The following is a 12,131-nucleotide window of genomic DNA, read 5'->3' as shown; positions in this document are numbered from 1 at the left end:
ATCAATATCAAGAAGAGAATAATTAAGATATCTTAGGCAAGATGATCTCATAGAATGTGCAGTCTTTCTCTTAATTCATTATAAGAATTAATGGAGCCAACAGTAGTCTACAGTTTCTATAGATACCAGTCTTTTTAGTTCTTTATTGTTTCCCAAAATAGCAGAGAATACGTGACCTTCTTGCTGTTTCTAATTTAACAAATGTAATCACATTACTATAAACATAGTTGCTTATCATATTCATCCAAATTTCTGGAAAATATTAAGATTTATTGTCCAAGTAATGAGAACAAAAGAAGTCATGCCCTGGAATATTTTCTGTTGGGTATTTCCTGTTGCTTTCTGCATACTTTTTATTGCAGTCATGACTGCAGCTGAACCTCATTAATATTCTCTCTCAATCTCCTCCTCCTCCTCCTCCTCCTCCTCCTCCTCTTTTCTTCTTCTTTCTTCTTCTTCTTCTTCTTTCTTCTTCTTCTTCTTCTTTCTTCTTCTTCTTCTTTCTTCTTCTTCTTCTTCTTCTTCTTCTTCTTCTTCTTCTTCTTCTTTCTTCTTTCTTCTTCTTCTTCTTCTTCTTCTTCTTCTTCTTCTTCTTCTTCTTTTCTTCTCTCTATCTCTCTGTCTCAGAATTGGGTGACTAAAATTACTAGTCAATTAAAGTTCATCCTTAAATTCTTAATGGATCACTACGATGTTTTCTTCCCTGCTGCATAGACCATTGGAATCTTTTGAAATCCATCTTGGCATGTGGTGCAAGATGACCTGCAACAGCAAAGGCCACACTAGGGCAAATTTAGCTGGAGGTAAGAAACAGCTCATCAAAATGCCAAATGAAAGCCCTGGTAATTGAAATTTATTTGTATTTTAAAGACTATACAACTTGGGTTCCAATGCAACATCCATCACCAGTATTTGTAGCAGTGAAGCATGTATTCTGTAGTTATCATTTCCAAAAGTGACTCTTCAATAAAAGAAGGGAGCAAATTGCCTCTCTAATTCGACTTGCTTCCTAGAAGTGAAAAAAAAATTACATGGATCATCTCACAATCTTGTTCCATACAATATTAACATTTTCAGCCTACCACATCAATTTATAACCATTTTGTTTGTGGAACAACCATTGCCAAGCAAGAACTAGATAAAAGCATTTAGATATTATCAAATCAGGATGATAGCACATAATACAAATAACTTCTATTAACTTTAAGTTACCCAGACACACATTCTCTTAGAAAAACAGCAAGTCCCTTAATTACATTTCTTTCATGAAATAAACAAAAGAAGTGAAACTTCAGTTATCTAAAAACTCTTTGGATATTAGTTTAATACAATTTCCTTAAAATGTTTATTGGGCATACTGCATGTCAGGCATGGTACTAGGTTGGGAGGTAAAATAGATCTCCTCAAAGAGATCACAGGCGGGGATCCCTGGGTGGCTCAGCAGTTTGGCCCCCTGCCTTTGGCCCAGGATGCGATCCTGGAGTCCCAAGATTGAGTCCCGCTTTGGGCTCAGGCCTGCTTCTCCCTCTGGCCTGAGTCTCTGCCTCTCTCTCTCTGTCTCTCTGTCTATTGTGAATAGATAAATAAATTAAAAATCTTAAAAAAAAGAGAGAGATCACAGGCACATGAACAAATGGGGTGAGTACAGTGTGGCCATTGCAGTAATGGACTTGGATACAGGCCACAGTATTGGAGGAGGGCAGAGTAAAGGAATTGGTTCATTCTGGAACAACCACATGTGGTCACACAAAGTATGGAGACTGAGCTGTGTGTTGAAAGATAAAAAAGAAGATGTAAGGAAGATGTGGGAAACAAAAAAGTAAGGGGAAGAAGGGGTAGGTGAAGTACTCTAGCCAGAGGGAAGAGAGACACAAAGCACTGAGGAAAGCATAACATAATGAAATGTTTGAAGAAGTGCAAATATGTCACAATTATAAGGAAGTGAAATTTGAGACTATAAATGGCAAGAATTAAGGCCACATATGGAGAAAAGTTCTTGCATGCCTTGTAAGTCATTCCTTTGAATACGTGTATAAAAACTTTTTCAATAATACGAAATTTGTTGAGTATAAAAACAGGCAGTCCTCCAATGTATGTATGTTCATTTATTTACATAATTGTGTGTGAACTCTGTAAAGTCAGTTTTAAGACATGAGTTTTATTTATAGTTATCTCTCAAGTGTCCATAAGCTTCCTTGGCACAGAGAGAACTATAAATAGCCATTGGGTGTTTATTACTAAACACAAATAAAAATAGAAATTTTAAGGGGATGTGGTAAAAATGAAATAAAATGTAGTTTTAAGGGGTTTGCTAATCAGGATGGCTTCATATGACCACTGGCTGATATCTCAAAGTACAATATATCCTTGAAGGCCCATCCATAATGATGGAAGAAATAAATAGATACTTTAAACAATCTTCTTGATAATTTTGAACTTTTTTGCCTACCTTTTTCTAAAATCTTGTTAGACCATCCTTTTCTTTTCCTTGTAATTTGGCTGGTAAAAGGTTTGTGTTAAGGAAAGTAGCTATTTCAGCTCTGTAATTTTTTTAAATGTTCTTTTGTGCTTCTTCGTTAGTCTTGTCTTCAATCAAAGATTTCCTGGGGAACTTTTCTTAAGCACTTTGCCCATTTTTTGAGATTTAATAAAGACTAAGTAATAAAAATGGTAAATTCATTTGCTCATACATATAAACTGTAATTCATTGAAATACATTGAAAGTAAATGAAAGAGTGAGGATATCCTCATCAATCTGCACTGTAGTGAGCCAGCACTTGCCTCTGAATTCCCTACATGACCATTTATGACCAGTGGAACTGAAGGAGGGCACCAGGGCCTGTTTGTCATGTCTCATTACGATATAACAAATTTCTTTTTAAGTATCATAAATATAGTGTAATGAATGTAAGTATTTTAATATGTTCTTCTTATACTCTAAATTTCCCCTTGAAGTGCATGCACCCCCATTTAGAGATAATAGTTGTAGAGATAGAAACTATGGGAAAAAACTAAGCATGCAAGTGACATGTTTAGGCTTAAATTGGAAGAACTGCCCTGTAGCCAAATTTCCTAGACAGCTTTCAGTATGTATTTTAATTTTATTATTTCGGGTGGATAGAAAACTTCCTAACATGTACTTTAGACTTTTTTGATTTATTAGTCAATTTAAAGATTTTGTTTATTTACTTGAGAGAGAGAGAAAAAAAAAGAAGAGAGAGAACATGAGCAGGGATAGGGACAGGAGAGAGAGAATTTCAAGCAGACTGCACTGAACATGAGCCTGACACAGGGCTTGATCCCAAGATTATGAGCTGAGCCAAAATCAAGAGTCAGAAGCTTTAATGACTGAGCCACCCAAGCACCCCATTGGTAGCCCTTTATTTATAAAGACTTGTTAACCTTTCTTTTTCATTTACTAGGACATTTGCACATTCCAAACTTACTGATTGGAGTTCTTTGAAATCTGAGTGTATAAAAACAGGGAAAACCTTGACCCTGACATGAAACTTGAAGACCTTTGAAAAGTAAGATTAAGAGGAAGGAAAGAAAGAGAAAATAAGGAGGGTCACCATGTACAAAAATCTAGAACTTATTCTGAGTAGGAGACCCTCATGACTGGAAATGAGTTCCACATGAAGTCATGGTTCAGATGTTTTAAGAAGAGGTACGTGGGTTGGTGAGTAAATATAGGACAGATATGTCGCAGTGGCTAGATCAGAGAGAGGGGACATAGCCACTGTTCTGGTAAAGTGACGATATCTTGGCAATGCCCACAGATGGATAACTACTGCTTAAGGAGATCTTAAGAGGAATTGAGGCTGAACTGATTCTTGAATTAATCAATTTAATATAAATAAAATTGTCTCTTTCACATGTTATTGGGTGCCCAGTGAATCAAGATTGTATTGATTCTGCTGATTGTAAGGCAAATCATGTATCTTTCATACAGATTTGCACTGATACAGAAAAGTACCAAAAGTAATACAAATACACATATGCATCTGCTCAGAATTAGTGCATATTAGTATTTTATCGTACTTGGTTCAGACCTTTGTTAAAGGAATAAAATGTTATAGTTCAACTTCTCTTTGAATTCCTTCCCAGCTTCAAAATTGAGACACTGGGCTTCCTGCTAATAAGGGTAATTTGGAGTTTGAGAAACTAACTGGAAAAAAATATATATATATAGCTATGCTGCACAAAGGAGAAAGGGAAGTATTACCAATTTCTTTTATTATAAATTTGTTTTTCTTTTTCATCATGTAATAGTGTGTTAAATGTCTCAGTAGATACTCATTAGCTCTGCTTGAGGGATAACAGTACATTTGCTTTGGCACACACATATGGGTAAGGAGTTTCTACAGTTATGTTTAATGAATTCACATAGTTTTAATACCTGACAAGGGAGTGCCCAAACTGAGCAAGCATAGGAGAAATAAAAGGATTGAACCATTCTGGCTGCTATTCTTTTTCACTTATAGAAACACAGAATGTCAGATACAGATATTTTGGAGGTAGAGTTTGCCTATCAACACACTGTTTTCCTTTCCTATATTCTATTTTCTCTTGGATTGTAAAATGGGACTGAAACAGGTTGAGTCTTAGGCCTCAGATATGGAGACAGAGGTCTGTGCCCAGAGCATCATTGAATAATGCCTTGGGAACCTCCTGGAAGGAAGTGAGGGAGGTAGGCATGGGCAGAGGGAGAATAGAACTGTGATGCAGTTATAAGAGAGGCCTTACTTGAGCCCATGGAGTTCATGGGAGCAGGGAGGGGTACTTCACAACTGTCCTCATTTGTGGAAGGAGGTAAACAGGGCTGTCAGAGGGGAGATAAGAGCCTTCCGCTAGACAGTTGCTCATGGTCTAGGGTAACTTGTGGAGAAGGCCTCAATGTGTCCTATCAGCAGGCAATGCTCCCAGCAACTGGGGAATGAAGGCCTCAGTCCTGGAGAGGGAAAGTGGGCAGCTCACCACTGTCCCACCCGTGCATGTGGTGCATATAAAATAGCACAGAGTAGACACTATGGCACACGTGTTCTTAACAAATTGTCATTCCACTTTGTCAGGGATGACTATTCAAATTCATGCCATTCAGCTTCTTTGCAAAGAAATATGTTATTCTTAGTAGTAAAATTTTCTAAATGATAGGAATATTTTCCTATCTTTTACTTTAAGCAATTAACTATTCAAGGATGTACTCAAGAACAATGTCAAAGGGGATAAGCAAACGTGAGAAGTCATGCTCACTCCCTAGAAACAACAATCTACTTTGACAGATTAAATACACAGATATAGAACATTTAGGGAACAATTACATAACCATGCATAAAGAAATGCACAATAATGTTCTAAGGATGAAAATGCTGACAAAATTCTGGCTAGCAGAAGCTTCCAGTGTGGAATGGTGACCGTACTGGTGGAGAAACATCATTAATAAAAGCATCAGGTGAATTTTTCTCTCCTCCATTTCTCTAAAGATGTCGTTCTTAGGTAAAAGACAGTTACTACTAAATAATATTCTAAGATCTTTTTGTAATTGCCTAGGTTATAAAAAGTTATAAAAGGGAAAATGGAAGAAACAGATAAATGACAGATTTCCAATTTTTTTTTTTTTTAGCTTGGTAAAACTTCATTTAAAGGACCTTGCAATACTAAGGCTTAGGTGACAATCTAAGATTAATTTCTCCATGTAGTTCTCTATCTATAATGCAAAATATATACAACAGAGCTATCATTTCTGTATCTACAAGAATAGAGTGTAGTCCTATTGTAGCAGAACTCAGCATTCTGGTGAAACATGCCTGGGCCATGTTATTTCTCATATCTCTCAGATGTACAGATACCATCCTTTATGTGATGGCCTGTGATGCCAACCATTCCTTAAGTTTAAGAAGAGAAGAAGTATATTTAAACATACTAATCTAGTAGTTCTTTAAGATTTTATAAGTTTGACTAGGGAGCTGATTTACTTATTAATTGATTGCTATTATACGACTTTTGAGTAAAGTGTCTGTATACACACAGGCAAGAATAGATTTTTGTTCTAAATGTTGCTCTAAAAGTTACAGTTTGAAGTTCACAGGAAAATTTACTCATTAAGTACAATTTTCCATAAAATAAAGTTACAAATGAGAGGTAGTCCTAGGCTAGTCCATAAGTGTCTAAGTAACAGAACTCTTTTCATAAGACCTAACTTTGCACTGATGATTTTGCTAAGCCCTGGTCCCTTGGGGAGTTGTGGATTCAAGGTGATGCAGAACTCTAGTGGCAGAAGAGGGCCCCAGGACAGGAGAGGGAAAAGGATAAAGACTTAGACATCCAGAATCTCACAGTGGAGAAAAAAAGTTCTACAGCGGGGAACAGAGGTGAGTGGTGAGGAATGAGTGTCTGTTTAATTTATTAACACTGTTTCAATCTACAGGTTGAGTTTTCACATGTTAGGGATTATTCTGAATGGTATTTCAGGATGATGCTCTAAATAAATAACTCTTTATTTCAATTTGATATTTTCTCACTTGCCTAAGGCAGTCTTACAATATTTCTTTACTTTTTAGTCTTGGACTTTCTCTTAACCTGTACTTATTGCCTAAGCAACATTATTGCAACGATACAGGATCTCAAGGAGGAGAAGAATTTACTCACAATATGCTCATGCTGACATATCAACTATTTCATTTTTCCACTTCTTTTCTAGTTTGTCCACACATAAACAAACATTGGTGTAACCAAAGCAGAGATACTTTTGTGCTCTGGTCTTTTTCACTTGATGTATCATGTTTTATGATTCTTCATCTTATCTCCTTTACCACTCTAAGAAAGGAGAAACCATTGGCCTTCAAGATTCCATACTGGATGCCTAGGCTTTGTAAACCTCTGTCCTAGGCATCAAATTCCATGCGGCTATCTTTAGAGATGGGGCTATGTGTGCCACCTCTGAGAATGCATCTTTTTAGATGTCTTCTCCAATTAGAAGGGAATGACTCTCCTCTTAAAAGTGCAAAGAGGGATCCCTGGGTGGCGCAGTGGTTTGGCGCCTGCCTTTGGTCCAGGGCGCGATCCTGGAGACCCGGGATCGAATCCCACGTCGGGCTCCCGGTGCATGGAGCCTGCTTCTCCCTCTGCCTGTGTCTCTGCCTCTCTCTCTCTCACTGTGTGCCTATCATAAATAAAAATTAAAAAAAATTTAAAAAAAAGTGCAAAGAAACTGTACTTTATGCACTACTTTTGGGCTGCTTGTTCTTTCAGGTGTTTGAATTTCAAGGTAATTCCAAGTTTTACAGCTGAAACATTTATCAACTGTTTCCCTTAGCGTGGTGCCTGGCATGTAGTAGGCAGTCAATAAATATTTATTGAAATAACAGTATGGCTCACACAGGATCACATTATATGCATCTATATATATTATATATATTTCCATTAGCAAAAGAAGGTTTTCATAACATATTTCCAAATGAAAAGTGTGTCCTTACCTAGAACAACTTCTAAAAAATAGAAATCACGATGCTTAAATATATATTTTAAAGAATGATGTTATTCATTGTTGTCCTTGCTTCATAGAAGTTTCAGCTCTTTTAAGCTTCAAAACAAGGTTGTGATACTGGTATCAATACCTATTTTATAGATAAATAGGGCTCAGAGAAGTAGAAACTTGTCTAAGATCACACAATTAATAAATGTTGGGCCGAACTTTGGACACTGCCTCTCTCTGATCCTGTAATATGTTTCCAGTATCCATAGTCTGGCTTGCAGTTTCAGATAGCATAAAGATCAGAATGCTATGAAAAAGAATTCCTTCCACTGTCCCTTTAAATGTTATTTCTGTTTGCTACGAAATGCAACAGTTATATGCCAGTGGGGATGTCCCTGATTCCATCTTAGTAGCTGACACCAGTTAACCCCGGGATTTTCTCAATTGGCTTGTAGTGTGGATTTAAAATCTTGGGGCTCTCTAGTCACTGTAGAATGTTCATGCCTGGTTCTTATTTCTCAGAAAATTGCAGAAAAAAATGATAGTTCTATAATCATGGATATGAAGTAGAGAGGGGGGTGTTGTGGTTACTGCCATAAGAATCCCTAAAAATTATAAGTTCGAAATACAATATAATCAAGCAAAAGGAAATATGATAAAAGGAAATCAATTGCTCTTCTACAACTCTTTAACAAGAAAGGAATGAAAGATTGAATGTAATGAATATAATCTTTGGCTAAATATAGAAATACATTTTTTAGAAATATTTGTCTCATACTAACTCAGTGGCTTATAATTTCTAGAATGAATATTTAATGTCTTATGGAATTCTATGATTGTATTTTACTCTCATCTATTTTGAACAAATTGTAATATTGAGCTATTTACACATGAAACAAAACATACAACCTTAAAATAAAAATGAATATTCCTTAGAATTTCAGTTTTTAGAAAATATTGACTGTTAGTTATAATTTAATATTTGCAACATTAGCATTAGTAATAATAATGAGGATTTGTTTTCCAGCCACATTTGAATCTAAAGAATCCACTAGTAACTGTCACTCTCTTCAAATCACTGGCATATTTTAAAAAACATTAGCTAACCATTCCTAAAAAATGCTTCTGAGGGATTTTATTCCACTTCATAGACATAGTATGTCTGTCAGAAACATTAAATATTTGGACACTGTAGCAGCATTCTATTTTAGAGTCAGGAATCAATCTTAGAAAATATGATTTTGTACTCGTGATGCGATACAATAATGGCAGGGCATAGAAATATCCTGGGAAGATTAAACCATAAGTGCCTAAATGAGACAATTTAAAATGAAACTGAATATTTCTTTAATGATAGTATCAGTTTATTTTATGCCATTCAAAAATTTACATATTAGAATGAGCCTAGATTGATAGACTAATAAAATGGAATTATCATGTTTATCTATATTTGTATATCTCATGAACCATGATTCTGACCTGCCAATATCTCTTAAGACTTTCACTAGCAAAGTTATAAAAATTTGGAACACAAATCTATAGATTTAAAGATACAAATGCACTAAAAACTTATGTTAGATTTTCAAAAAATATTGATCTGCAATAGAAACTATGTAAGAGCTAATAATTAAACTAAAGAAAGAGACTTGCAAAGTAACAAGTTCATATTCTTTGGTTCTTTTACACATCTGTTGGAGAATCTAAACTTGAGTATTTACATGACTTTCCTTAGAGTTGTTAAAGATTCTTGACATTTGTGCCCCAATGCTACTGTGTTTGAGGCTTATATAAATCTACCAGAATTCAGATGTCTAATTCCCATCTGCAAAAAAGTTAGCTCAGTCAATTTTATCACAAGCTTATTTATGTAAATGACAGTAAATTAAACAAAGAATTAATGAAAAACATTCAATGAGTGTTGGCCATGAACCAGGCCCTCGAACCAGGCCCTCGTGAGAGTTTACACCTCATGTAATCTTCAAGTAAGCCTGTGAGATGGCAATATTATCACCGCAACTTTACAGATGAAAAATGGAGGCTTGAAATTGGAATTGATAAAATTTCTGTAGAATTATAGATAACTATTTTCAAACATACTAATGTTTTTTCCTTGCTACATCTAAGGTATGAAGTGTCCGTGCCTTAGTATAAATGCAAGTCTAACTTAGTAAGATTAAAGGTATCTATTTTTTCAGATATTCAAATGGCTTCTTTCAAATGCATTTTACTACGATCCTTAAATAGAGGCTTTATTTTGTACCAACAACTTTGAAAAATGTACTCATGAGCTATTAGAAAATTGGCAAACTCCATTTTCAGGGTTAAGGTTAGATACTAATTGAAATAAATACATCAAGATATTTACACTATGTCTAAATTAGTGAGTAGGAATTGATCATATGGTAATTTGGTGGAGGAGTTATTGCAGTATAAACAAAAAATGTTCAGCTAGTATTATAAAATGTACAACTTAATATGGTAGGTATAAAGTTACAGGTAAACTGATAAGCATAGATAGGTAGGTGTGAGTCAGACTGAATAGTGATCAGAAGAACAAATAAATCAGAGTGGATAACTTCAGCAGAAAGTGCATGTACGTACCTTCATTTCTCCTAGGTAAATATGTAGGAATAAATAGGTTGAGTCATATAGTTTATATACGTGTAATTTTTTTAAAAGAAACTATCAAACTGTTTTCCAGAGTGGTTATACATTTTACATTCCCATGGGCAATGGATGAGAGTTCCAGTTCCTCTGTATCCTTGCTAACACTTGGAATGTTAGTTGTTCTAATAGGCATGCAGTAGCATCTAAAAATGGTTTTAATTTCCTCATGACTAATAATGTTGAGCATCTTTCCCTAAGTTTATATGCTATCCTTACAATATCTTTTGTGAGGTCCTTGTTAAAAAACTTGAACAGATATGTGACTTGCAAATATTTTCTCCCAGCCTGTTTCTTTTCATTCTCTTAACTCAGTATTTTATAGTCTTGGACATAAATGTCCATAGAAGCTTTATTTGTAATAACCAAAATCTAGAAACAATCCAAATATACATCAGCAAGTGAAAGGATAAACAACTGTATCCAAATACCAGGATACTTTCCAGCAATAAGAAAGAATGAACTGCTGATATATGTAACAATGTGGATAATTCTCAAAATAATTATGCTGAGTGAAAAAAGCTGGAAAAAAAGTACATGCATTATGATTTCATCTATATAAAATAACAGAAATGCAAACTAACCTATGGCAACAGAAAACAGATAATTGTTTTCCTCAAAAAGCTAGAAAAAAAGAGTACATGCATTATGATTTCATTTACATAAAATAACAGAAATGCAAACTAATCTATGGCAACCGAAAACAGGTAATTGTTTTCCTCAAAATAGAGGGATAACAGTTGACAAGGATCACATTAGGGCACAAAGAAATTATTTTTTAAGTGATGGATACATTCGTTACCTTTCTTGTAATGCTGGCTTCATGGGTTTATACTTATACTCAAACTTAACAAATTTTAGTATACTTTAAATATGCTCAGTCTATTATATGTTAATTATACTTCAATAAACTGTTTTTAAAAATTCAGCAGAAAATTTGCATTATGCTCTTTATTGAGCTTTTAATTGAATTATCAAAAGAGTAGAAAGGAAAGAAAAATAAACAAAGAGAGAAACAAAGAGAGAAAGAGAAAGAAAGAATCAGAGGACATAACATTCCATGAAAAGCTACTTTGCATCTCATTTATGCTTTTATGATACCATTTGGACCATTTGAAGCCAAAACATTACCAGCACGATGTTTTACCCTTCCCTTTTAAACTCTTAAGATGAATAAAATTCCATCCTGAAAGTTTCAGTTTAGACAACAATGTATCATGAAATTCTCAATATTTATACTGAATGTAAGAAGAACATATTACGAAAACATTAGTTTTCATTGAAAACATAATAAATTCTGCCATTGGCAAGGAATGTAATTAAAAGCTTAAAAAATTGCCACCACCAAGCACTAATTTCATGTGTCAAGTCATGAAAAAGGAAATAGTTCATTTGTTTTTTCAGTTGGTTGATTAAAACAAAAGGATATTAATAAAGGTCAAGACAAGGTAAAGCAGGTGAGTGGGATCATTTTGAGAAAACTTATAAATTTCACTTAATGTTATTGGCACATTTTCTTGCTTTCCTCTTTCATGGCCCTTGAAATACACAGCACAATTCTTAATACTTAGCTAAATAAAATCAGATTTTAGCAGAGGGCAGGAGATGGGTTCCAATGGATCTGCTGGGAGTAGAAAAAATTTACAGTTCACTGCTCAAAGGCATTGGACAGTCCAAGATGGTTCTTTGAATCTCCATTCCTAGTAGTTCTTTCCTTTAGATGCCACAGTGAAAGTAAAATGGTTTATTGTCCTGTCTCCATTAGTCCTTTGTTCTTACATTTATTTCTCCCAAATGAATCATCTTTTTGGTTTTTCCAGCTATATCATATTAATGGAAATAAATATTTTCATCCTGCGTTGAAAACAGTTCAAGACTTCAAAACAGTTTGGAATATTTAAAATATGATTAAAATTTCTGCCACTGCAGAGGACAAAGAAAAAGAAATTTTGTACGGCCTGCTTGCTCTATTCAAAAGTTGCTAATTCAGTTT

The 12,131-nt window shown here is 34.7% G+C and overlaps 1 pseudogene; it reads left to right on the top strand.

Annotated features, from left to right (window-relative positions):
• Window positions 1-757: 757 nt before the first annotated feature.
• The window catches only part of LOC129512383 (splicing factor 3A subunit 3-like), a 99,259-nt pseudogene continuing 87,885 nt past the window's right edge, over window positions 758-12,131 (top strand).

Source organism: Nyctereutes procyonoides, unplaced genomic scaffold (genome assembly GCF_905146905.1).
Source record: "Nyctereutes procyonoides isolate TBG_1078 unplaced genomic scaffold, NYPRO_anot_genome, whole genome shotgun sequence".
Classification (NCBI taxonomy): domain Eukaryota; kingdom Metazoa; phylum Chordata; class Mammalia; order Carnivora; family Canidae; genus Nyctereutes; species Nyctereutes procyonoides.
The sequence above is the reverse complement of the archived record's forward strand: the minus strand, read 5'-3'. Positions and strand labels throughout refer to the sequence as shown.